General features: G+C 51.7%; 1 protein-coding gene across 5 annotated transcripts in view; it reads left to right on the forward strand.

Moving 5' to 3' along the window:
- Nucleotides 1-485: 485 nt before the first annotated feature.
- PALD1 (phosphatase domain containing paladin 1) overlaps nucleotides 486-25,376 on the forward strand; it is an 82,440-nt gene continuing 57,549 nt past the window's right edge. For 2 of the 5 annotated variants that reach the window (XR_003797067.1, XM_029245638.1), the window contains exon 1: nucleotides 1,616-1,899. The gene's annotated coding sequence lies outside the window, so the exon portion shown is untranslated. Of the gene's footprint in view, nucleotides 554-1,462; nucleotides 1,495-1,615; nucleotides 1,900-3,294; nucleotides 3,383-25,376 lie in introns of those variants that run through there. The other 3 variants (XM_029245639.1, XM_029245641.1, XM_029245640.1) reach the window with 3 other exon arrangements.

A 25,376-nucleotide genomic window follows, 5' to 3' on the forward strand; every position in this document is an offset into this window, starting at 1 on the left:
GCTCTACTGGTCTCTGAAGGTCAGGTCCGCTTCCCAAGGCCACTCCTGGGTCCTCTCCGCTCCTCTCCTCCTCGCACATCTTGGTTGTTACAGGAGGAGGCCTGGAGCTGAGGGCGAGTGTCCCCTGGGCCTCAGTTTCCTCATCCACTAAAAGAGGGATAATAAAAGTAGTTATCTCATAGAATCATCCAGTGAGGCACTTGAGACCTGGGTGCTGGAGACTTGGTAAGAGCACCACAGATAACAGCCATTCCGCTTGTCTTTATTTGTCCTTAGGGCTCCCATGGACTGCAGGGCCTGCCTGCCAGGCTCCTAGCCCAGCGCCTCTGGCCTGACTTTGGAGAGAGGCGAGGCCTGCGCTGCCTTCATCCTGGGGAGACTCGGACTTCACCGACTCCTGCTGCAGCCCTGATTGTGGTGAGGCCGGTACTGACAGGTGAGGAAGACCGATTTCCCCAGTGTGGAGCAGAGTGAAGGAAGAAGTGACTCACCAACCACAGCAAAGCCCATCTCCCCCCAGAGGAAACAGTGGCGAGAGAGCGAATGCACTTGGGTGAGTTTGGGGGCTGGCATGGGCTGCTGGGGCATCGAGGTGCGCCTGGTTGGGCTACCGTGCCCGGTCAGTGGGATCAGTGGGAGGCGGGGATAGGGCCCCTTGGGGGTGGGGATTGTACGTATCACTGTAGGGAGCCATGGGGTGGGGGCAGAGGGACCCCTCCCCTTCCAAAGTTTCTGCCTCATTCTTCCCTTTTCGCCTCCGGGGACTGAGGGTGTCTAGGGCTTGGGAGAAGCCCACGATTGAGTGGACAGTCTGCTTTTTTTTTTTTTATTTTGCGGTACGCGGGCCTCTCACTGCTGTGGCCTCTCCCGTTGCGGAGCACAGGCTCCGGACGCGCAGGCTCAGCGGCCATGGCTCACGGGCCCAGCCGCTCCGCGGCATGTGGGATCTTCCCGGACCGGGGCACGAACCCGCGTCCTCTGCGTCGGCAGGCGGACTCTCAACCACTGTGCCACCAGGGAAGCCCGGACAGTCTGCTTTTTAAGGGCTCAACCGTTGACTCCTGTGGTGGCTGAGGTCCAGAGAGGGCAATCGCCTAGCTCAGGTTGCACAGCACAGCGAGGATTCTTCCGGTGCCCAGCTGCTTGTCTCGGTCCCGCCGAGGCTTGGCCTGGCTTTAAAAAGCAGAGAGCGGCGAGGGCCAGCCGATTTCTCGGGGAGCTGGAGTCTGGGAGGGGGTGTGGCGCCGAGAGCTTTTGCTTCTTTCTCCTGCCAGGGAGGCTGGATGTAGGCTTTGGGCTTCTTCCAGAACTAGACGAACTAACGACAAGGGAAGAGAAGCTGGCTTCCCAGGCCGTCTCCCCCGTCCCAAACTTTTCCTCGCACGCGGAGGGTGGATGGGCGAAGGGAGGAAGCGGGGCCGGGAAAGGTGGGGCCAGCCGTTCCCTCCCCGCCAGGCTGCCGCGGCTCTGGAATGCCAATCGGGACGCTGCTTGGTGAGTGTGTCTTTAAATCCGAGACCCCCGCCCCCTTGGCGGCTGGGGCCGGGGCTCGGGCTGGCCGGGCGGCGGCGGGCTCGGTGATTGGCGGCCTGGCCGGATCCGCCCCTCGGCTTGGGGGTCGTGGGGCACGCGGAGCGGAGCGGCGCGGCGCGCTCGGGCTGGGGCGGGCAGGTCTCTTCGCCGGCGAGCGGGGGCTCCTTCTCTCTTGGCCTCGCCTCGTCGCGCCCGTCCTGCCAGCCTCCGGAACCGCCTCTGCCCACGGATGGGCTGGGGAAGTTGGGAGGAGCCAGCCGGAGCCCGCGCCGGGCGCGACCCGCCGCTGCCTGACTCGGCGCCCGCCGTTCGGGCGCAGCGCGCCAGCCGCAGGAGCGCGGATGCTTCGGGGTCGCGGGCTGACAGGTACCGATGCGTCCGAACCCGGGCTGGCGAGGGAGGGCTGATTCAGGAGTTCTCTGGGCACTCCCGGGCCGGGGCTGCTCCGACCACCCACTCCCCATCCCCCAGATCGCACGCCTCCCTGGGCTCCGCGGAGAAGAGAGGTCCCGGGCCCCCACCCAAACCCGCGCGGGATCATTGCCTGGGAGAGAAGCGGAACCTCACATATTAAACAGTGAGGAGTTACTGAGTCGTTCTGTCTGTCCGGCTCTGGGCTACCGACTTCCTCGAGGAGGTTTCCCTTGGACTGGGGTAGATGTGAGCTGGCGACACCTCCACTCGTAATGGCTAGGCCTGGGGCAAGGCCCAAGAGCTGGGCTTCCTGTGCAGCTGCGGCGAGGCAGGACGCTTCATGATCCACACTTGGGGTCGCTGGGCTCGTCTTTAGGGGCTTGAGGCCCACGGCACCGGGAAGAGTCCAGAGAACCCAGTGGGTGCAAGCTTTGATGCTGGGCCTCATCTGATCCTTTCCTTCTGTAGGCCTGGGTCTCCGAGGGGAGCCCCCTTTTCATCTTCAGAGGTTTTTCCTGAAGGGGCAAGAGGCCTGTCAGAAAGCAGAGTGCAGTGTGCGGGAGACTGTTGCCCTGGACTTTCGAAAGTGGCCGGGGTGGTTGGAACCTGTTCTTATCTCTTGGGGAGTCAGAAATGGAAGAAAAGCTCCCTGACTTCAGGAAGCGTCCCAGCTTCCCTACTCTCTCGACCAGAATTCCAGGCACTGACTCCTTGGCTTCCTGCAGAGCAACCTGGACCCGTGACTGAGCATTTCTTAAATGCCAGGGAGGGTGAGAGTGGTGGAAGGTGTTGGAGGGTTTTCCCCTTAGGTGGCTCAGCCCCACAGGGGGAGACAAGACATAAACACAAAGAAAGTTGGCTAATACAGGGTTTCCATCTCAGTTCTGGACTAATAGTAATACTAGTGGAAATATCAAGAGCATACACATGATTAATTGCTGAGTGAGTGATACGGTCTGCAGTTGCTAGGGGAGCTGGGATGCAGTTCTCAGGCAGCCGTGCAAATATGTTTAAAATGTTCTGTCTCCATACCCACCCTTTGTGATTACCGTGCTAGTGGTTAGGCCCTCTCGCCACTTCCATGGACAGGGCGCAGCTGGAGTGTGCCCCAGCCCCACTCCCAGGTGTTTTTTGTTTTTCTGCTGGTGGATTTCTGAAGAAGCATATTTGGTTTCTGGGGTCAGGCTAACCATAGGACTCTCCCAGCCTCCTTGGGGCTCTTGAGGTTTAGGGTCTAGATCCAGCCTTACAGGAGGAAGTCCTCTCTTCCTTTCGGAAGAGCCTCTATCGCTGGGGGCTGGGGATGAGTTTGTCAGGCTGGAGGCCCTGAGCCAGACACTGTTTCCTGTGAGTGCAGACAATCTTCCCCTCGCTGGCCCTCGGGGGTTGGAGTTGGGGCGTTGGAGGTAGGCAGGCCTGGCAGGGCTGGTTTGAGGTGAGTGGTACCTGGGGCATCCTGACCTCACTTCTGAGGTTCTGCTTTGTCTAGGGCTCTGCCCTCTCCCGCATCATCCCTGGCAAGTTTCTGTTTTCTGGAACACTTTGCAGAGGTGGCAGTGTGCTCGTGCCTGTGGCCTTGGGAGCTGTTCTGGGGGTTCGTGTTGCTGAACTCACCCTTTAGCCCTTGGCCGGCACTGTGAGTACTTGGGTGAACACACCCACCTGCCTCCAAACAGGTGGCACACACAGGGTCACCTGGGCACAGGTGGGGAATGCTGGCATGAGAAGAGATGTGCGTGCATGCTCAGGTTTATAACTGTGTGGGCAAGGGCAGTGAGGAACTGGATACAGATGGACACGAAGGCAATGGAGGTGGGCAAGCAACCCAAGGCACAGATATGTGCAGGGGCAGACAGTGAACACACAAGTGTGGACTACACACAGGCCGCAGGTACTCTATAGATGGACCTATGCTATCATGGAGATTTGGCTGATGGAAGTGGACAGACATATGGGTGGGCTCACGGAAGCACAGACAGGGATGTGAGCTGACATTCACCAACGCGAGACATGGAGCCACATGGACGTGGCTTGAATCCTGGGCAGACATGGAGTTGGCTCTGGGCACCTGGGACACAGACAACACAGACACTCATACCTGCTGAGTCTTCCGGCAGCAGAGGGCAGAACACAGTCGGAGGTAGGTACCGAGATATAGTCCGAGGCAAGTGCCGCTCAGTTATCCCTGTGACTCTGCGTGGCAGCAGTGCCTGAAAGCTGACCTGTTTGGGGTGGAGGGGGTACAGGTGCTGTGGCTTCATTTCTGGACTCCCGCTTTGGAGTTTGAAGACCCCAAAGGGCTCAGTATCCTCTGTTTCACCCTGAGAGTTCTTTGACCTCCCTCCTCCCTAAGTTACAGGGCTGGGTGCATGCCTTAAACACCAACAGGGACTTCTTGAACTTTGAGGCTCATCTCCCCTGGGTCTCCAGAGCTTCCTGAAGTGAGGTCGTGTGGTCAGGGTAGGGGAGGTACCTGGCTGGGGACTCTCCTTCTGAGCCCAAGCCTGAGGGTTTTTGGCAGGGAAGGGACAATCCCTGGGAAAGAGAAAGAGTAGACATGCAGTTGGGTCTTTGATGAGACCTTTGCTTTCTGGTATGGACTGCCCCTCCCCCAAACCCTTGGACAGGGAAGGCCCCCCTGCCCCCAATCTGGCTATGGCTCAACCTGGAGATTGGGAGATACAGCTTGACACTAACTCACCCTGTTACCTGGGCAAGTTACTTAATGTCTTAATTAACTCATCTTTAAAGTGAAACGTCTCATCTTTAAAATGGTTCCAGTAACCCCTTGCCCTTGGGGTGTGGTGAGGGTTAAATGTGAGATAATCAGTGGAAAGTGTGTGGCCCAGGGTCTGGCACAGAGCGAGCACTGTCAGTGGAGCCTTGGTGACCAGCCTTCCCCTGTGGCCAGGACTCTCCAGAGCTGCTTCAGCAGCCAGGTGCCTGGCCCTGGGAAGGAAGGCTAGCAGGCCAGGCACCTCTGGTTTGAAAGATGGAGGCCTTTGTCCTCACCCTCTGCCCACCAGTCGCTCCTTAGCCCTGTGGGACCTCTGCACGCCTGCAGGCAGGATGTATGAAGCTTGGGTCTGCCTCCTGCTGGGCCTCTGGGAGGGGAGCCAGTGGTTTGCTAAGAATAGCCCCAAATTATGGCTCTGCCTCTCAGCGGGCAGCCGTTCATCTTCCCAGCCTGGGCCAGGGGGCTTGCAGATGGGCCTTTTGTGTTTCCTGGAACTGGTGCTCAGCACCGGGATGAGCTTGGGAGCAGCAGGCCGGATCTGGGAGGAGGCCCTGCTGTTCTTCCTAGGTGTTTGGCTGGGACCTGGGGAAAGAGAAGGTCCGGGGAGAACTAGCCTTTAAAATCTCTGAGTTCCTCTTCCACTTAGAGCTTGTCCTGACAAGTGACCCATCTTCCAACCCTCAACAGACCTGTAGCGATTAAGAATACCGGGGGCTTCCCTGGTGGCGCAGTGGTTGAGAGTCCGCCTGCAGATGCAGGGGACACAGGTTCGTGCCCCGGTCCGGGAAGATCCCACGTGCCGCGGAGCGGCTGGGCCCGTGAGCCATTGCTGCTGAGCCTGCGCGTCCGGAGCCTATGCTCCGCAACGGGAGAGGCCACAACAGTGAGAGGCCCGCATACCGCAAAAAAAACAAAAAAAGAATACCGGGCCCGGAACCAGACCACTATGGTCTGAATTTCGGCTTCCTCTCTTGTTAGCTGTATGGCACCAGACAATTCACTTAACCTCTCTGTGCCTGATTCCCTTGTGTAGCAGGATTAATAATAGTAACTCCCTTATGAGAATGTCACAAGGGTGAAAGGAGGTAGCACATGGAGAGCCCTTGGGGTAGTGTGTGGCTCATAGTAAGTGCTCAGTAAACATTAGGTGCTTCTATTACCATGGTTCCAGTTAATCTCAGCAGAGGGAGAGACCTGTGAGGCCACAGAGGCCAGGCTGTTTGCACAGTGCCTTATGGTGGAAAGGCAACAGGATGGCTTCTTGGTTCCAATTCCTGGGCTTTCCTGCCCCCAGGTTCAGTATGAGGTGCAGGGGACCAAAGGTGAGTGAGACTCAGTCCCTGCCAGATGAGAGAGGCACATGTCTACCTTCTCCCACTGGTACCTTCCCAGGGCCTGTGCCAGCTGTGATTGGAGCCAGAGGGAGGGAAGGGCTTGCCTGGGGATGGGGTGGTGTTTCAGGCGGGCTTTGAAGGATGGCCAAGAGTTTGCAAGGATGAGAAAGGCTTCCCAAGCAGAATGAGCAGCCCATGCAGAGATGTGACAGCTTGGCGTGTTTAGGGAACGTGAGAAGATCCACGGACCTGGGGTGGGACCCATGCTCAGCACTCCTGGCCTGTCAGGAGAGACCTTTCTGCGACCTGCTGTCCCTCCCACACTGGGCTCAGAGGCAGCCCTGGTGTGCCTCTTAGGACATAAGCTAGAGGTCCCCCGGAATTCTGACCTCCCCCTTTCTTTTAAAGAATCACATTCACTGTCCCCCCATTCTCCAGGGGACCTTCCCACCCTCTTATAAATGCCTGCCAGCCCTTCCTGGGACCCCTCATTATTGAGCTGGGGACTCCAGACTGCTCTCACCCCAGCATCAACATGCCTGTTTTTGCTCTTAGCTGAGATGCCTATAGGTTAACAGGTCCCCTTCCTCAGGAATGAACTGAAGCCTTTGAAACCTCTCCTAAGGAGTGAATGTCTAATAGTAGAATTAGAAGGTGTTTTATTTCCTGTAACTGACATGTGGACTGGCTTTAGCTCTGAAGGATGCCCCTGCTTGGGCTGGAGCTGGGGCACACTGATGAGGGAGAGACATGGGGCATCTGGGGTTACCTCCATGCCCATGGCAGGCAGTAGAAAGCATCTTGGAACTGGGTGTGCCGCTCCTGACCCTGCGGGCTCCCAGGCAGCAGGGCTTTCAGAAATTCCAGGAGGAGGGAGGGTGTGGTGCTGGGACAGTTGTGGGTGCACGGCTTGGCTTCTCTCCCTCGCCCATGAGAAACAGCCCCACTGCCAAGAGGCTGGGTCGGGGGCATGTCGGGGGGCGGGGGAGGAGAGAAGTGAGTGCCCTCAGATGACCTTGGGCTTTGCCAGACTCTGCATCCTGCTGTGCCCCAGGCCCTGCCTATCTGCAGGCGGTGTGTCTTCTGTCCTGGCCCTCCCCAGAGTGGAGGACCGGGACACTGGGCATTTTTGAAGATTCTGTTTAGAAAGCACAGAGGGGAACTTCTCCCCTTCTCCTTTTCCTTTTCTTGGAACTGCAGACCCCAGGAAGGAGTTCAGCCCTCTCCTGCCAGTCACAAAGTGGCTGGTGGACGTGTCCACTTCGACTGCTGCCCTCTAGTTACTGAGTCCTTCTCCTGAGTCCCTGACGTTGGTGCCGACCCCTCAACTCCCCAGGGCCCTGACTGGCAGGGCCTAGAAGACCTCATCCACCCTGGATCTGATCGGAACCCCCCGCACCCCCATCCTTGCTTTAGCCTTAGTTAGACCACCCGCTTGGTGGTGCTCACTCCCTGCCCCCGTGGCAGACCTGTCTGTTGATGGAGCTCGCAGACTTTGGGAGTCTCCTGCAGGTGCTGTGCTGGCTTGCTCCGAGGCCTGTCGGGAAGCTCTGGTTTTCAAATGCCCCAGAGCCAAGGGCCTCCCTGGAGATCGGCCCCGGTGCCGCAGAGCCTTCTGGGGAAGTACAGAGCAGGTCTCTCTCTTCTGCTGGGTGTAGATGCTCTGAACTGGGTCTGAGGCATCGGTGGATAAGCCCGGGACCAGCAGTTGACTGCTTCCTCTGAGCCCAGTTTTCTCATCTGCAAAATGGGCGTAATAAATTTTTACGTCTACTTAAAATTAAAAAAAAATAATTGAGGTGAAATTCACTTGACGTAAAATTGACCATGTTGAAGTACACAGTCGAGTGGCATTGAGTACATTCGCAGTGTTGTGGGACCACCACTTCCATCAAGTTCCAAAACATTTTCATCACCCCAAAGGAAGAAGACCCCTTTCTCATTAAACACTGACTCCATTCCTTCTACCTCACTTAGAAAGGAAGTTTTATTGAGGTACACATACCATAACAGTCACCCAGCCTAGGGGGCAGCTGGCTGAGTGTCGGTGAAGGTCATGGGCATGCAGCCCCACTCCAGTGGAGTGTGCAAACGCTTCCATCACCCAGAAGCTTTCCTGGGGCTCCCCTGCCGTCAGTAGCCACTCCCACGCCTGGTCCCAGGCCGCTTATCTCCTGTCACTCTGGTTTTGCTTTTTTCTAGATTTTCACATAAGTGGACTCAGGTAGATAATAGGTATTTTTTATTTCTGCCTATTCTACTAAGCGTAATGTTCTCGAGTCTCGTCCACGTTGTCTTGTGTTCCAGGAGTGCCTTCCTTTTTCATCCCAATGTGTGCGGGGAGCATAGCTTGCTTACCGAGTTTCCAGTTGATGGATGTCTACCCTGCTTTTGAAAATGTTTTCAGTTAAAACAAAATTAAGTAGTTATCTTTATGAAGGATTCAGGTAGTAGCTTCAGAGAGAGAGAGAGAGAAAGTAAAATCTGAAAGCCACTTCCCCCTCCTGACTTACTCTCTTCCCCCAAGGCATCCCTCTCAGCAATTTGTGAATATCCCACCGTCTTCTTTTCTGTGCCTCTGTGTGAGTTTGTGTAGTTTTGATTTGGGGATATAGATGGGATGGCACTTGGTCCACGGTTCTGGGGCCCACTTCTTCACTTAGCCCTTGGTCTTGGGGGTGTTCCCAGCACAGCCATATGAGTTCTCCGTGTTCCCTGGGAGCCAGCCCTGAGCTGAGGGCCCAGAGGTGGGGGCCTGGGCCAGATGAAAAGGTGTCCACTCCCTCCCCCTCCCCCGGCTCCGAGCTGGGGCTCAGTGAACCTTTGGGGAGACAGAAGGCGGCTTCCTGGAGGTGGTCAGTTCCAAGAGGTTTGTGGAGGGAGGGAGGCATTGGGACAAAAGGGGTCCGTCTGTCAGGGGTGGACGTGCACTCCTGCTGGCTTCACCAGCACCTCCCACCCAGCAGCTGCCGGCAGGGGCTTCCTCTTCCTGTCTCTGTAAAGTGCCGCTGGAAGGAATAGTCCCAAGGAGAGGGAGATTTGCTGGGTCGACAGAAGATGGGCCCTTGAGGCCTCCCTTCTTGTTGCCGCGGAGTTGCCCCTAGCTGAGGCTGGAGGCAAGCAGCGTGCTTGGATAGGGACCCTGTCCTGCGGGCGGGCTGTGCTGGGCGAGTGTGGGTGAAGGGTGGGGATGTCGGCTGCCTCCCCAGGATGGGGACTGCCTGTGCTCAGATGTGCTGGCTCCTGGCTCTACGCCATCCCCAGCCAGCTGGGTCACTGAGGTGCTGAACCTTTATTGTCATGCTTCTTTCCTTGAGGCTGCCTCTGATGTATGAATCACATTCCCTGCATACTTACTGACATTGGTCGTTTTCATTGTTTTTAAGTTCTTCCGAATTTAATAATTCAAATAGTGCCTTAATACTGTTGTATGAAGTGGATTCCAAGAGATAGGAATCCTGTGTTGTGGTGTCTGAGGGCAGCCACCTGCTCACCCAGGGTGGGCTTGGCTTGTGACTTAGGGTTTCATCTTAGCCTCTGTCTCCTGAGCCCTTGGGCACAGTATAGGGGGAGGAAGAGTAGAGTAGGCCTGGAAGGGAAGCCCTGAATAGGTGGGTTTGTTGATTTCCCTGTGATTTTTACAGCGTAATTCAGCTCAAACCTGGGTAATAGGTCGACCCTCCCCCCACTTTTAAAAATAGCTTTATTGAGATTTAACTCACAAGCCATACAGTTCAGTTATGTAAAGTGTACAGTTCAATAGCTTTTAGTGTATTCAAAGAGTTGTACGTCTGTCACTATAGTCTAATTTTACAACATTTTCATTAAACCAGAAAAATACCCTGTACTCATTTGTCATCAGTCCCCACCCCACAAGTCTACTTTCTGTCTCTATAGATTTGCTTGTTTTGACATTTCATATGAATGGAATCCTAAGTATGTCTGGACTCCCTTTTAAAGGAACGAAAAAGCCTCACCTGTTGATTTAAATTTTCTTATTAGAATATAACTTAAATGTACAAATATAAAACTAGGTGTAAGTGCCTCAGACTTATGTAGTTTTTACATAAGTATAAAGCAAACATGAAATAAAGCCAGAATAAAACTAATAAAACCAGAAAGCCGGCCCATTTCAAATGAGCAATGTTAATTTAATTGGAAGGATGTGAACTGAAACGAAATTGCCGTCGTTGGGTTGATAGCAGAGAGCTGGCCCCTTGTTTCCCCTGCTTCTGTCACTTGTGCCTGCTGGGCTGGCTGGCTGGTTTGGGGTTGTCCCTCGGCAGCATCCTGGGTGGGGGGATTGGTTTCAGGACCCTCACGGATTCCAAAGTCAAGATGCTCAAGTCCCTTATATAAAATGGCACAGTATAACCTATACACATCCTCCCCTATCTTTTAAATCACCTCTAGATTCCTTATAATACCTAGTGTAATGTAAATGTTATGCTGATAGTTGCAAATACAATGTAAATGCTATGTAAATAGTTGCTAGCACACGGCAAATTCAAGTTTTGCTTTTTGGAACTTTCTGGAATTTTTTTCAAATTTTTTCAATCTGAGGTTGGTTGAATCCGAGGGTTACAGAACCCAAAGATGTGGCTGGCCGACTATACCCACATTTGAGCCTGAACTGCCAATGAGTAATCCCCAAATGGCTGTTTTAATAACAGTATACCACTTGATAACCTGGAAAGCTGGCTCATTTGATCAGAGATACGGGTGTAATAATGGCGTTATTGAAATCTGCATATAGTGGCTCTTAAGCCCACTTCTCGTGGGAATCAGGAATTTGGCACAGAGATGGGCTTTGCTCTATTCACACGGCTGCTCTCAACATGAACACAGTCCTGACTGCTAAGAGATTGGGCCTTTGAACTGGGCACATCCAGGCTGCCATGGGCTACAGGGTGGCTCAGTTCTCCACCCCACCCCCTTGTCTTCTTTGAAGCACAAACTTTGTGTTGTGCGCAGTGATGTCATTTGGCCTTCACAAAGAAGGAACTGAATCATAAACACAGGAGCAGGCCGGAGCCCCAAATTGCACAGCAGCACTTGCTTGTGAGATGGTCATTTGGATGTCCCAGGGCATGCTCTCATTACTTTAAAAAATTTTTTTATTATTATTTAACTTTTTTATTGGAGACTTTTTTTAAATTGAGGTGAAATTCATATAACATAAAATTAACTGTTTCAAAGTGTGCAATTCAGTGGTATTTAGCACATTCATAAAATTGTGCAACCATCACGTCTACCTAACTCCAAAACATTGAAAAAATTTTTATTTTATTGTGGTAAGAACACTTAACATGAGAACTACCCTCTTAACAAATTTTTTTTTTTTTTTTTTTTGCGGTACGCGGGCCCCTCACTGTTGTGGCCTCTCCCGTTGCGGAGCACAGGCTCCGGACGCGCAGGATCAGCGGCCATGGCTCACGGGCCCAGCCGCTCCGCGGCATGTGGGATCTTCCCGGACCGGGGCACGAACCCGTGTCCCCTGCATCGGCAGGCGGACTCTCAACCACTGCGCCACCAGGGAAGCCCATAATATCTTATTTTTGACTATAAGGACAATGCTGTACAGCAGATCTCTAGAGCTGATTCACCTTGCTTAACCGAAACTTTGTGCCTGTTGATTAGTAACTCCCCATTTCTCCCTTCGCCCAGCCCCTGGCAACCACCATTCCATTTATGAATTTGACTACTTTAGATCCCTCATGTAAGTGGAATCACGCAGTATTTGTCTTTCTGTGACTGGCTTATTTCACTTAGCGTAATGTCCTCAAGGTTCGTCCATGTGGTCGCATACTGCAGAATTTCCTTCTTTTTAAAGACTGAATAATATTCCATCGTGCGTATGTACCGCATTTTCTTTATCCATTCATCCATCGATGGACGTTTGGGTTGCTTTCACCTCTTGGCTGTTGTGTCTCATGCTGTAGTGAACATGGGTACGCTAATACCTCTTTTGAGATCCTGATTTCAGTTCTTTTGGATAAATACCCAGAAGTGGGATTGCTGGATCATCTGGAAGTTCTATTTTTAATTTTTAGGAACCTCTGTGCAGTTTTCCACAGTGGCTGCACCATACTACGTTCCCACCAACAGCGTGCAAGGGGTCCAATTTCTCCACATCCTTTGCCAACACTTGTCTTTTGTTTTTTTGATAATAGCCATCCTGACAGGTGTGAGGTGATATCTCATTGTGCTTTTGATCTGCATTTCCTCGATGATTAGTAATGTTCAGTATCCAAAACATTCTCATCACCCCAAAGGAAACTCTGTATCTATAAAGCAGTCGCTCCTGATTCCCCCCTCTCCCCAGCCCCTGGCACCACTAATCTATGCTCTTGTCTCTCTGGATTTACCTCTTTTGGGTATTTCATAGAAATGGAATCATACAATACGTGACTTTTTGTGTCTGGGCTTCTTTCACTTGGTGTAATGTTATCAAAGTTCGACTACATTGTAGTGTGTATCAGTGCTTCATTTCTTTTTGTGGCTGAATAATAATCCATTGTGTGATTATACCACGTTTTGTTAATCCATTTATCATTTGATGGACATTTGGATTGTTCCTACCTTTTGGCTGTTGTGACTAGAACATTCATGTACCTGATTTCAGTTCTCTTGGGTATGTACCTAGGAATGGAATTGCTGGGTCATACGATAATTCCATGTTTAACTTTTTGGGTTTGATATTCTGGAATTAGGTTGTAGTGATGGTTGTACAACAATGTGAATGTATTAAATGCCACCGAATTGTATATTTTATAAGGGTGAACTTCATGGTTATGTGAATTAAATCCCAGTGGTGAGGGGGACAGGGGAGAGCTCACGGACCCCGAAGCAGACATCCTTGGAGTCTGGATCGAGTCATATTCTCAGCTCTGGGCAACCCAGAGTCCTCATCACCTCTTGGGATCCTGTGGACTTCCTGGGTGGTGAGGACTATGGGCTTCAGCCCCATTGTCCCTGTTTGGGGTGGTAGGTGGGAGCTGTCTGCCTCCCAGCCTTAAATCGCCCTGGCCCTTTCTGGCTTCTAAATGAGAGGTGCTCACTGTAGAACTCAGTGCCCTCAGTTTCCCCACCTGTGACGTGCGCCCATGAGCAGCCAGCCGTGGCCGTGGCCCGGGCTCTGTGGGCAGCAAGGCCTGTAGTGGGTCAGACGTGTGGCAGGTCAGACCTCCGACGCCACCTTCCCCTCTCTGGCTTTCGTATTGCTTTCCAGAGGGAGCCGCACAGGCCTCAGGACCAGCTCCTCTTTCTTTTCAGGTCTCCAGGGCCTGCTGCTTCCTTCTGAGATTGCTTGGAATGGAGACCATGGCTGCCCTGTCTGTCTGCTCAGCCCTCACTGCACATGCTTCCCCCTTTGTCCCATCTCAGTGAGTGGCAGCCCCGTCCCTTAGTTGTTCAGGCCAAACCTGAAGTCATCCGTGGTTCCTCTGTGTCTCTCACACCTCAGAAACGTGTCAGCAGGTCCTCTTGGCTTACCTTCAAAATGGGTCCAGGACGAGCCATGCTGCGGGCCCAAGCCGCTAGCATCACTTGCGCGGTTGCGGAAGACTCCTAACAGGCTGTTGGCTTCCGTGCTTGGCCCCCGACAGCCTCTTCTAGCACAGCAGCAGGGTGACCTTGTTGGAATGTGAAAGTCAGCCCAGGGCACTTCTCTGCCCCAGGCCCCCCCCCCCACCCAAGTAGTTCCTCATTTACCTACAGAGAAGGCTAGTGTCCTTACTGTGGCCTCCATCTAGTACCCACCCGCTCGCTCTCACCCTGCTCCAGCCAAACCGGCTGCCTCATGGCTTCTGCAAAACATTGGGAACACCCCCCACCTCAGGGCATTTGCACAACTGATCCCTTGACCAGGGATGCTTTTCCTCCCCAGAGCCACATAGCTTGCCATGTAACTTCCTTCAGGTCTTTACTCAAATGTGAAGCCTCCCTTGGATACCCTAAAATTCCGTGCCTCATCTCCATAACCCTTTTCTTTCTTATCAGTTATCACCTCCTGATATACCATATATTTTACTAATTTATATAATTTATTTCTGTGTCTCTAGCTAGCATGTATGAGGCAGGAAGTTTTATTCTGTACTGTTAGCTCCTAGAACAATGCCCTGCACATAGCAGATGCCCCGGAAACGTTTGTAGAATGGCTGCATCAAGAGGGAGTGAATTGGGCCATTTTATAGATGAGGAAGCTGAGTCTCAGAAAGGTTCACTTGAACCTAGTCTCTTGACTCCCAGTGCCCTTTTGCTGAGCCATAGTTCCACCTCCTTCTCTCTATGGCCCTGTGTCTAGGGACAGCCATGCTAAACCTCGTGGGTTTGAGGCTTCCAAGCTCCCCTTAGGAAGCTCCCTTTGTTAAAATGGTAACTACGGAGTTGGCATTCATGCAGGTGATGGAACAGCCTGCCCCGTTTGTTGAGCGCTCACTCTGTGCTAGGCGCTGGGCTCAGCAGCTTAGGTGGATTTATTTCTCAGTTAAACCTCGCTGCATCCTGAGGAGGAAGAGCTGTCATTTACCCCATTCTGTGAATTGGGTGTGGAGAGCTTTTGTGTGGAAACATAGAGAGCTTTCATGTGGGCAAAAATGGAAAGGATCCATAACTTCCTGAACCAATGAGGATGTGTCTTAAGCAATTCTGGTTGCTGTAGGATGTGCTACAACCGTTTGGAAAAGTAACATGGCACTTAGTTACTCTAGTTTTTAAAACGCACATGCCTTTTCATCTAAGCAGTCCAAATTTTGGGAGCCTGTCCTAAAGAAGTCAGATTATCAGGACATAAGGCTTTGTGCACAGGGATTGAGTGGCCGTGCCCCAGAGACCACACTGTCTCCTTTCACTTCTGCGTTCTCCCCGCGCAGCACCCTGGCATGGGCTGTGTTCCTCTTCCTGGCCTGCTTTTCACGTGGCCCAAACCTTCCTGTTCTTTAGATGTCAGCATAGGCCTTCCGTGACCATCATATCTACAATATAGACGGTCCCCAACTTACAGTGGTTCGACGTATGACTTGTTGATTTTAAGATGGCGTGAAAGAGATATGCAGTCAGTAGGAACCGTACTTGGAATTTTGCATTTGGATCGTTTCTTGGGCTAGTGATGTGTGGTGCGCTCCTCTCCCGTGATGCTGGGCAGCAGTAGCCACAGCTCTGTCAGCAACGCGGTCACGAGGGTAAACAACCGATACACGTGTAACCATTCTGCACCCATACAACCGTTCTTTTCACTTTTGATATAGTATTCAATAAATTACACGAGGGATTCAACACTGTATTATAAAATAGGCTTCTTGTTAGATGATTTTGCCCAACCGTAGGCTAATGTAAGTGTTCTGAGCATGTTTAAGGTGGGCTAGCTAAGTTGTTCAGTAGGTGAGGTGTGTTAAATGCATTTTTGACTTGCGATATGTTCAATTTATGATGGGTTTATTAGGAGGTAACCCCGTCATAAGTTGAAGATCTGTATGTCCTTTTCCTACCTTCCTCATTTTCTATCTCAGCATCTCAGCCCTTGGAGCCCTCATCACAGTGTATGCAATGTGTCACTATTGTATTTCTTTTTTTTTTAAAACTAAATTTATTTATTTTATTTTTGGCTGCGTTGGGTCTTTGTTGCTGCATGTGGGCTTTCTCTAGTTGCGGCGAGCGGGGGCTACTCTTCGTTGCGGTGCACGGGTTTCTCATTGCTGTGGCTTCTTGTTGTGGAGCATGGGCTCTAGGCAGGCGGGCTTCAGTAGTTGTGGCACGTGGGCTCTAGAGCGCAGGCTCAGTAGTTGTGGCACCTGGGCTTAGTTGCTCCGCGGGATGTGGGATCTTCCCGGACCAGGGCTTAAACCCGTGTCCCCTGCATTGGCAGGCGGATTCTTAACCACTGCACCACCAGGGAAGCTCCACTATTGTATTTGTTTGTTGACTCCCTCCCTCTCTTTCTCTCTGTTGTGGGAACGTCTGCTCCCAGGTTCCTATCTGGTTGACATGGTTAATACTTAGTAGCTTTTTGTTGAATGAGTAGTGATACAGTGAAATGACACACCACTATTAGACAGGGTTGGAGTTATATGTAATTAACTGGGAGGGGCTGTTTGTGTTGTCTTGCTAAGGAAAGAAAGCTTGTTGTAGAAGGAAGCTTAACTGGTGGGCTCGGAGGGGGATGGGACAGGCATAAACTTTTTCTTTATACATCCTTGTTTGACTTGTGGCATTAAGTACACATTTCGTAATAAAAAATGTGGCCAACAGCAACAAAAAAAATCACAGAAGAAAAGATCATATCCAGTCAGAGGGAGCATGAGGACTTGAACCCTGGTCCTTGTGACTCCCAGCCTGTGTTCTTACCCGCCACCCAACACCTTCCATAACCTTTCCACATCCAGCTTCGCAGTGTCACCTCACTGCAGCCCTCAGAGGAGGACAGAGTATGAGTTATTAGCTGTTTGTATTTTATTTTGTAAATTGAGGTCGAATTTTCAGACAGTAAACCAGGGTGTGGTTTGATGAATTGTTACAGGTATATCACCTGTGTAACCCATACCCAGGTCAAGATATAGAACATTATCCGTGGCCTGGGAGATTCCCTGGGGTCCTTTCCCAGTCAGGTACCAGACGCCCCCATCCTCTCAAGTGGCCATGCTTCTGAATGCCTTTCAAGGATGAGTCTTGCCTGTTCTTGATTGGATGTGATTGGAACCATATGGTATGAGCTATTTTAATCTGGCTTCTTCTGGCTTCTTCCTCTCAACATGAACTCTGCGATTCATATGTGATGCTACAGCCTGTCTTTTTCATTGCTGTGTAGTATTCCATTGTGTGGATGTATCACTATATATATATATATATATTTTTTTTTTCCCCTGTAGATGGACTTTTGCCTAGTTTCCAGTTTTGGGGGGATTATGAGAAAAGCTGCTGAACACTCTTGCCTGTGGACACAAACACTCACTTCTCTAGGATGTAGATCCAGGGGTGCTTGCTGGGTGCTGGGATAGAACCCAGAAGTAGATCCAGTGTAGATCCAGAAGGGGAAGTACTTGCTCAAGGTCACATGATGACTCATGGGTAAAATCAGCCTATCTACCCCACCCCCAAGCCCTCTCACGCTGCTCTTACCAACACTTTCCACCCCTGGCCTGCTTCTTCTCACCCCAGCCTTGTGGAGGGTCAGACCCCTCCTCGTACTGGAAAGAGCCTCACTGAGCGGCTTCGTCTGGGGCTGGCGCACGCCTGGCTGGGACTGCCTTCTCCAGCAGCCCTCCCAGGCCGCAGAGGCAGCCTCGGGTCTCTTTCCTCAGCTCCCTCCACTCAGTTCTGTGGCACCAGCTCCTCGGGAGGTGGTGCCTTTAGCTATTTACATACCTGTCCCACCTCTCCACCCTGAACTCTCCAAGGGTGGGGACAGAAAGGAATATGGGCGTTTTTTTTTTTATTGGAGTAAAATTGCTTTACAGTGTTGTGTTAGTTTCTGCTGTACAAGGAAGTGAATCAACTATATGTATACCTATATCTCCTCCTTCTTGGACATCCCTCCCTCCCCTTCCCCCCTCCCCTTTCCCATCTAGGTCATCACAGAGCACTGAGCTGAGCTCCCTGTGCTTATTGAGGTAAAATATACATACCATACGATTTACCCTTTTAACCATTTTTTTTTTTTTTTTTTTTTGCGGTACGCGGGCCCCTCACTGTTGTGGCCTCTCCCGTAGCGGAGCACAGGCTCTGGACGCGCAGGCTCAGCGGCCATGGCTCACGGGCCCAGGCGCTCCGCGGCATGTGGGATCTTCCCGGACCGTGGCACGAACCCGTGTCCCCTGCATCGGCAGGCGGACTCTCAACCACTGCGCCACCAGGGAAGCCCAACCATTTTTAATTGTACAACTAAGTGGCATTAAGTACATTCACATTGTTGTGCAACCATCACCACCATCCAGCTCCAGAACTTTAAAATTTTCCCAAACGGAAACTTTGTGCTTATTAAATGCTAACTCCCCATCACCCCCAGCCCCTGGTAACCCCCCTTCTTCTTTCTGTCTCCGTGAATTTGACTACTCTAGGTACCTCATATAAGTGGAATCATTGTGATTGTCCTTTTGTGTCTGGCTTATGTAAACACTTAGCATAATGTCTTCAGGGTTTATCCAGGTCGTAGCATGTGTCAGAATTTCATTCCTTTTGAAGGCTGTAATTGTTCTTTGGAGCACATTTTAAAGGAACCTCAAATCTACAGGATTGAGTGAGGGGATCAACTTGTCTGTGGGAGTGGGAAATAAATAACATTTATTAACATCTCCTAGGCGCCAGCCCTTCCCCTATGTTGTCTCGTGTAATCCTCACCACCTCCTTATGAAGTAGGTACTAATATTATCCTCATTTTACAGATAAGGGTACTAGGCTCAGTAACTTGGCCAAGGTCACACAGCAAGTCATTGGTCAGCCAGGATTGGACGCTGGGTCTGCATGCCTGCAAAGCCTGTGATCCGAGTTGCCGCTGCCACCCAGGGCAGTGCCCCGCTCAGACTGAGAGTCATTTCCTCGAATTCTTCTCATCAGCTGATTGGAGCTGAGTGTGGAGCCCATGGGTGCCAGCTGGCTCCGAGGAGACAAGGGCAGTGGCTCCTCCTCCCTGGCCCAGGTCCCCCTTCCTGGGCCGTGGTTTCTGTTGAAAGCCCCTTTGTGAAGCAGCCTCCTTGGGCCGGGCAGGGGTCTGCAGGAATGTGGGCCTCAGTGCCCCCCCACCCCTACCAGCACAGGCTGGCAGGGGCCACTTCGTCCAGCACAAGGCTGGCAGGGCAGGCAGCAGCAGGATGTCACTCTTGGCAGAACTTTCTCTGAACAAATAACTACCAGGAGTTTTGGGATTGAGAGGATAGATAAACAGGAAGAGGGAGAAGTTAGAAATATTTTTCTTTCCCTTCTGTGCCCTGGAGATTTCTCCTTGCTCTCCCCTTAGCCACTGGAGGTTTGAGGTGGTGGAGCGCTTCGCCTGTCAGAAACCGCCCTGAGGCCTGGGGAGCCATGGCTGGCGAGTTTTAGGTTTTAGGGTTTCAGGCTTTGTTTTGCCTGATGGGCTGGGATAAGCCTGGGCGCTGGGGCCACAGAGGCCCCAGTTTGAATCTTGGCTCTGCTGTTTCTTTGCCGTGTGATCTAAGCTAATTAATTCAGCCTCAGTGTGGGTCAGAATGGAGAAATAACGTAGTGAATATTCATTGAATACTGGCTGTGGGTGCTCAAGTGGGCATATACAAGGATTATCATGTCAGTTAATCCTCACAAGCCCTCAAAGGTGGGCAGGGTTTTTGTCTTTATTTGACAGCTGTTGAAACACAGAGAGGTTAAGTGTTTCTGTCAAGGTCACACAGCTGGTGGTGGTGGAGCTTGGGCTTGAACCTAGGCAGCTGTGTACTTAGTGCCCTTCTATTTTATCAGTTTGGCATCTGGCAGAGACCTTGGCACACTGGACTGTTGGTACTCTTAATTCCTTTCCCTTCTCTTTTACAGAGAAACCAAGTTTAGTTGGGGGTAATGTCATGGTGGGGTGAGGCCTGCTGAGCTCTGGGCCCCAGCAGTCCCAGAGCAATATTTAGCCCTTTCTGAGTTGGCTTCCCACAGGCTGCCTCCTCCATGCAGCCATCTTAGGTTGACACAGGGTGTTGTCATGGCTGTCTCCAATTGCCCCGGCCTGGACAGCACATCTCACCCCACAGAGCAACATCCTAACTCTCTGACATGGTCCCCAAGGCACTTGGGGCTTAAACCAACCTTTTACCCCATCCTGTATTCTAGCCTCACAATGCCATAATAATAATAATTCCTAGGAGGCTCTGCACAGTACCAAGCATCTCTCTCTCTATGCTGTTCCCTCTGTTCAGAATGACTTTCTTTTTTTAAAAATTTATTTTATTTACTTTATTTATTTATTTATTGGCTGTGTTGGGTCTTCGTTGCTGCGCACGGGCTTTCTCTTGTTGCGGTGAGCGGGGGCTACTCTTCGTTGTGGTGCGCGGGCTTCTCATTGCAGTGGCTTCTCTTGTTGCAGAGCACGGGCTCTAGGGCACATGGGCTTCAGTGGTTGTAGCACGTGGGCTCTAGAGCGCAGGCTCAGTAGTTGTGGCGCACGGGCTTGGTTGCTTCGCGGCATGTGGGATCTTCCTGGACCAGGGCTCAAACCCGTGTCCCCTGCATTGGCAGGCAGATTCTTAACCACTGCGCCACTAGGGAAGCCCCCAGAATGACTTTCTTGTCTGTCAAATGTTGCTCATCGTACAAGGCCCAGCTCAGTGGCCTCCTCTTCCAGGAAGCCTTCTTGGAGTTCCCAACCCTGAATTAGCATCTACCTCCTCTCTGCAGCTCAGGGTAATGGGAAAAGTCCTGGAGTTCCTGCAGTGTTGTCAGCCTCTCTAAGCCTCAGTTTCCTCATCTGTGGATTGGGGATCATTGGACGAGGGAGAGGAGAAAGCCTGGATTCTCAGGCCCTGGCCTGTGTAGAGTTCGCCAGGGCTGGTGAAGCTTGGCCCCTTCAGGGTTAACTCCCTGCCATGCCAGGGGCGGAAGCGAGGAGGACAGAGTGTGAAATGAAGTCACTTCCCTGCCTGGGGTTCTGCCATGTGCCTGGCCTTCTGCAGTAAATCCTGTTTCCTCCTTGGCCACTGTGTGCCCACCCACTCCTGGCTCCCATGACCCTGAAGGTCACCAGCAGGTGGGGCTCCCCATGGAATGTTGGCCTGTCGTTCATCCGGCGAGGTCACTTCCTGTCTGGATAAGCTGGCCACCTTTCCTGCCACAGCCTTCCACATGCGGGTTTCATGGGAATCGTGGGTGTGGGGTCCAGGGGAGGCTTCCCGAGGTCAAGTTTAATGCCCAGCTGACACCTTTTATTCTGGGGGCACTGGGGCCCAGGGAGGGCAGGGCACTTCTCGAGGTCAGGCCTCTGGACCACACTGCAATTGTGGGGCCTCTGTGGGTGTCCCCCGGGGTCGCAGGCCTGTAGGGTAAGGTGAGGAGGTCATTCAGCCTCCCTGGGCCTCCTTTTCTTCTTCTGTGGAACCTGGGGGAGCCTGTGTGTCAGATCTGCCTCAAGAACTGAGCTGGTCAGCCCAGGACATCCTTGACTTCATTTAATCCTCACTTCACTGCAGGGACCCTGAGGCTCATAGAAGCTCAGGAGCTGACCTGGGTCTCTGGTGGGGGGATGGTGCTGGGAGCCTACCCAGGCCTCTCTGACCCCAATGTCCTGGTTTATTCCGCGGGAAGGTATTTAGCTTTTCCTCAGTGGCAACTCAGGAACATCCCCACTCCTCTGCTCTTTTCCTGTGGGATCAGGGTCTCCTCGGGCTGTAAAGTTGATGGAGAACCCTGGTCCCTGGCATCAGTGTAGTGTGCATACTGTGTAGTTCCTTTTTCCCCCTTCTTTTTTCTATAAATAGTATATATTTATATAGGAAAATCAGAGTAAATAAAGATATGCAGGAAGATTAGAAAAATCATCTGTGATCCCACTTCTCAGTGATAATCACAGTTTATCATTAATGTTTTGAGATTTGTCCTTCCAGACATTTTTTGTGGTGTGTGTGTGTGATTGTGTGTGAGTGTTTGTGCTTGTGTACAGGAACCCTCTCTCCTTTTCAATGGGATGAAGCTCTAAATTACTGTGTAGTGTGTTTTTTTTTTTTTTTTTCCAAACTCAACATACAATAGATATTTTCCTATGTCAGTAAATAAACTGCTCCTTGCTTCTTTTGAAGGAAACTTTTTTTGGAAACTTTTAAGTTGAAATTTAACACACATCACAAGTATACAGCTCGATGATTGTACAAAGTGAGCACAGCCATCGGAGCCTCACCAAGTCAAGAAACAGAATTCCTCCAGCACCCCGACCCTGTACCCCATCACTGTCCCTACCTCCTTCCTGCTCCAGACGTGACTTTGTGCCTGATTTCCAACACCATACACTACTTTGGCCTGATTTTGAGCTTTAGATAAATGCTATCATATAGTATTTGCTTATGTTGGCGTCTTTGGCTCCACATTCTGTTAGGGACGGTCATCTGATGCTCTGTCCGTTTTAATGACGATGTGATGATGTCCATGATACGTTCAACTTTGACCACTGTTGATGTGAAAGATGTTTCCAGTCTTTGACTAATATAAACAAAGCTGTACCCAACACCTTCGTGGCCGTATCTTTGATTATTTCCTTTGACTCAGCTGACGAATTGCTGGATCAAAGTGTTGTAAATTGTTAAGGTATTTTAGGAGTAGTGCCAGATTGTCCTCCAGGGAGCTGTGCCAATTTACATCCTGCCAGGTGCTTAGGAGGGAGCGCATCCCTGGCACCCACGCAGAGACCTGTTGTTCTCATCCTGCTGTGCTTGTGATGCCATGAAAGGCAACACGTGGCAGCTCCTTGTTCCCAATTTTTAAACTAGGTGAATATCTTTTCTCACAGTCGTGGTCATTTGTATTTCTTCTTTGCTGAGTTTTTGGTTTTGTTTTTTTGGTATGCTTTACTTTAAAAAAAATCTCTTTTTAAAGTTTTTGTCCACGCTGCGCGGCATGCGAGATCTTAGTTCCCTGACCAGGGATCGAACCCGCGCCCCCTGCATTGGAAGCTCGGAGTCTTAACCACTGGACTGCCAGGGAAGTCCCTGGTATGCTGTACTTTTAAGACATACTTGTTTTCTCATTTTAAAAAACCCCTCTATATTAAATATGATAAATAATAAAAATGGGTTGAATTTTTTTTTTTTTTTTTTTTTTTGCGTTACGCGGGCCTCTCACTGCTGTGGCCTCTCCCGTTGTGGAGCACAGGCTCCGGACGCGAAGGCTCAGTGGCCATGGCTCACGGGCCTAGCTGCTCCGTGGCATGTGGGATCTTCCCAGACCGGGGCACGAACCCACGTCCCCTGCATTGGCAGGCGGACTCAACCACTGCGCCACCAGGGAAGCCCTGTTGAAAATATTTTTATCCAATTTGTAATTTGCCTTATAACTTTGTGGTTTTTCTGTGTTGGTTAAAAGCTGACCATTTTTTAATGTAGTCTGGTCTATTGATATATAACTTTATGTCTCCTCTAGCATTTGCATAGAAAGTTCTGTTATGCCCCAAGATTATATAAATATTTACTTATGTTCTTTCGCTTCTCTGGTTCCCATTGTAGTGTGTCATTGTTCATCCTTCTTAAGTGACACTGGTGTATTTTGTCACCGCAAGTGATGACCAGCCCAGTTCCGGGCCTCCTGCTGAGCCTCCAGCAGTTTCACCCACCGTGGCCTTTGCTCCTCATGGTGAGAAAGGCAACGATGTCTTAGTGCTGTCCTGAGAGCACTTTGACCTTGTGCTTCATTCTCTGGAGCAAGAGAGCTCTTCCTGGTCAGGGTCTTCCCTGCTCAGTAAAGTGAAGCAGAACAGCAGGGAGGTGCAGGGAGAGGGGTAGGAGGCCCCTGGTCCTGGCCCTGCTGGCCACTGTCTCTGTGACTTGGGCAGGTCTCTGGCCTACTCTATCTATACCTTAGTTTCCTCTTCTATAGAATGAGAGGGACAGACTAGGGTCTCAGAGGTGGCTATGACTCTAAGATACACGTTGGTGCCTAAGGGGAATTTAGACCCTGTCTTGTGTTTGCGAGTGTGTGTGTGTGTGTGTGTGTGTGTGTGTGTGTGTGTGTGTGTTGGGTGTTGGGGGATGAGGCCCAGGGCTGGCAGTGGGCTGGTCTGAGCCCCTACCCTGGGTACAGACTGAAAGTGTGATGCCCCCTTCCTCTCTAACCTCCTGGCCCCGGAGCAGGGGAGCCCTGGAGCATGGTGACTTCCTCTGTGTTTGTTCTGCAGCTGAGGCAGATGTTTCCTGCAGCTGGCCACTCAGCCTCCTGCCCTATTTTTAGCTCCATTGTTACCCACCCCAGGCATCTGGCTGCCAGGGGTGTGTGAGAGGCTGTGGTCCTGGAAGGGGCACTCTTCCCTGGGTTGGGCTTATTCTCTGCCTTCTGCTGGGTCCCTGGGTTAAGCTTCCCGGTGTCTTTTGGGAAAGTGAGGGTGGCTACGGGAAAAATGGAAGAGTAGATGGATGCGTGGATGATGCAGTACAAAGGGCCCAGGCTGCAAACCAGAGGCGTGGCTGTGTTGTTATGTCATGTAATAAACTCTCCATGCCTCAGTTTTTCCATCTGCTAAATGACATAATAGCTTGCACTTTTGCCTTTCTCATAGGGTCGTTCTGAAGCTGAAATGAGATAGTAGATGTGAAATTTGTTTAGCAAAATGACATTAGGAACCTACAACTATTGTGGGTTCAACCCTGTGGGGGCCCCGAAGGAGCATCAGATCCAGGGTGGGGAGATGAGGCATGTACTTTCCAAACACTGGGCCAGTGGGCGCAAGGTCAGGGTCGTGCGGGGTACAGGCTGCGTTTTGGAAGGTTTGGAGGGGAGGGGGACATTTCCACTGGACGTTGATGGATGGGGTGACGGGGTGAGGGTGGGGATGGTGTTCCTGGTTGTTGGACCAGGAGGGCAGAGACATGGAGGCAGGGAAGGGCCGGATGTGTCCTGGGAGATCGAAGCAGTAAAGGGCCTTGAGCATTCCTGGCCGGCAGCTCTGGAGCTGCTCCCCTAGGAAGGGGCCCCACGGTGGGTCTGGGGGCAAGAAGCCCAGCAACCCCCTTCCTGAGCTGGCAGCCAGCACAGCAGCTCCGCTTCTGGCTGTTTTACACACTGGACTTCCATGAAGGATTGATTTTGTGCGAAGGATTGAGCTGCTCAAATGTTGTCCTACCCATCGTGTCCAGCTCCCTCACTTTCCAGGTGGAAATCTCAAGTGTGGCCCAGAGAGGGCTGTGTTGAACTTGAGGCCTCTCAGAGAGCCTGTGTGGAGGGAAACATCTCCTGGGGCTTTTCCTACTCCACATCGTAGGGCAGCTGTGACCTGGCTTTGCCTGGAACGTCAGAGGTGTGGAGGGTAAATAGGGGATCATGAGGGTGGGAACGGGGGTCTTGAAGGCCAGGCAAGGGAGTCTGGACTGGAGGCCGCAGGGGTGGGAGGGATGGGGACAAATCCCAGAATTGGGTCATGGTTCTTCCCAGCTCCTTAAAATGATACTTTGGGTCCCTGTGGCGTTGCTGGAGGTCAGAATTGGGGTTCAAGTGCAAGTTCCCACTGGCCTTTTGGGGCCCAGTCCCTGGAAGCAGCCAGGAGAGTGTCAGCAGGGTCAGGGTCCTGGGCGTGGTGTCAGGAGGCGCTAGGTTTCTGCTGACCTTGAAAATGCCCAGATGCCCAGCTTCTTGGAGCACCCTCACTGAGCACGTGAGCATGTCCATATACTTTGAACCCTGCTCTCCGCAGGGCCCTCCGCCTACTCCCAATCTGA

Source organism: Monodon monoceros, unplaced genomic scaffold (assembly GCF_005190385.1).
Source record: "Monodon monoceros isolate NGI ecotype Baffin Bay Population unplaced genomic scaffold, NGI_Narwhal_1 Super_Scaffold_4, whole genome shotgun sequence".
Lineage (NCBI taxonomy): Eukaryota > Metazoa > Chordata > Mammalia > Artiodactyla > Monodontidae > Monodon > Monodon monoceros.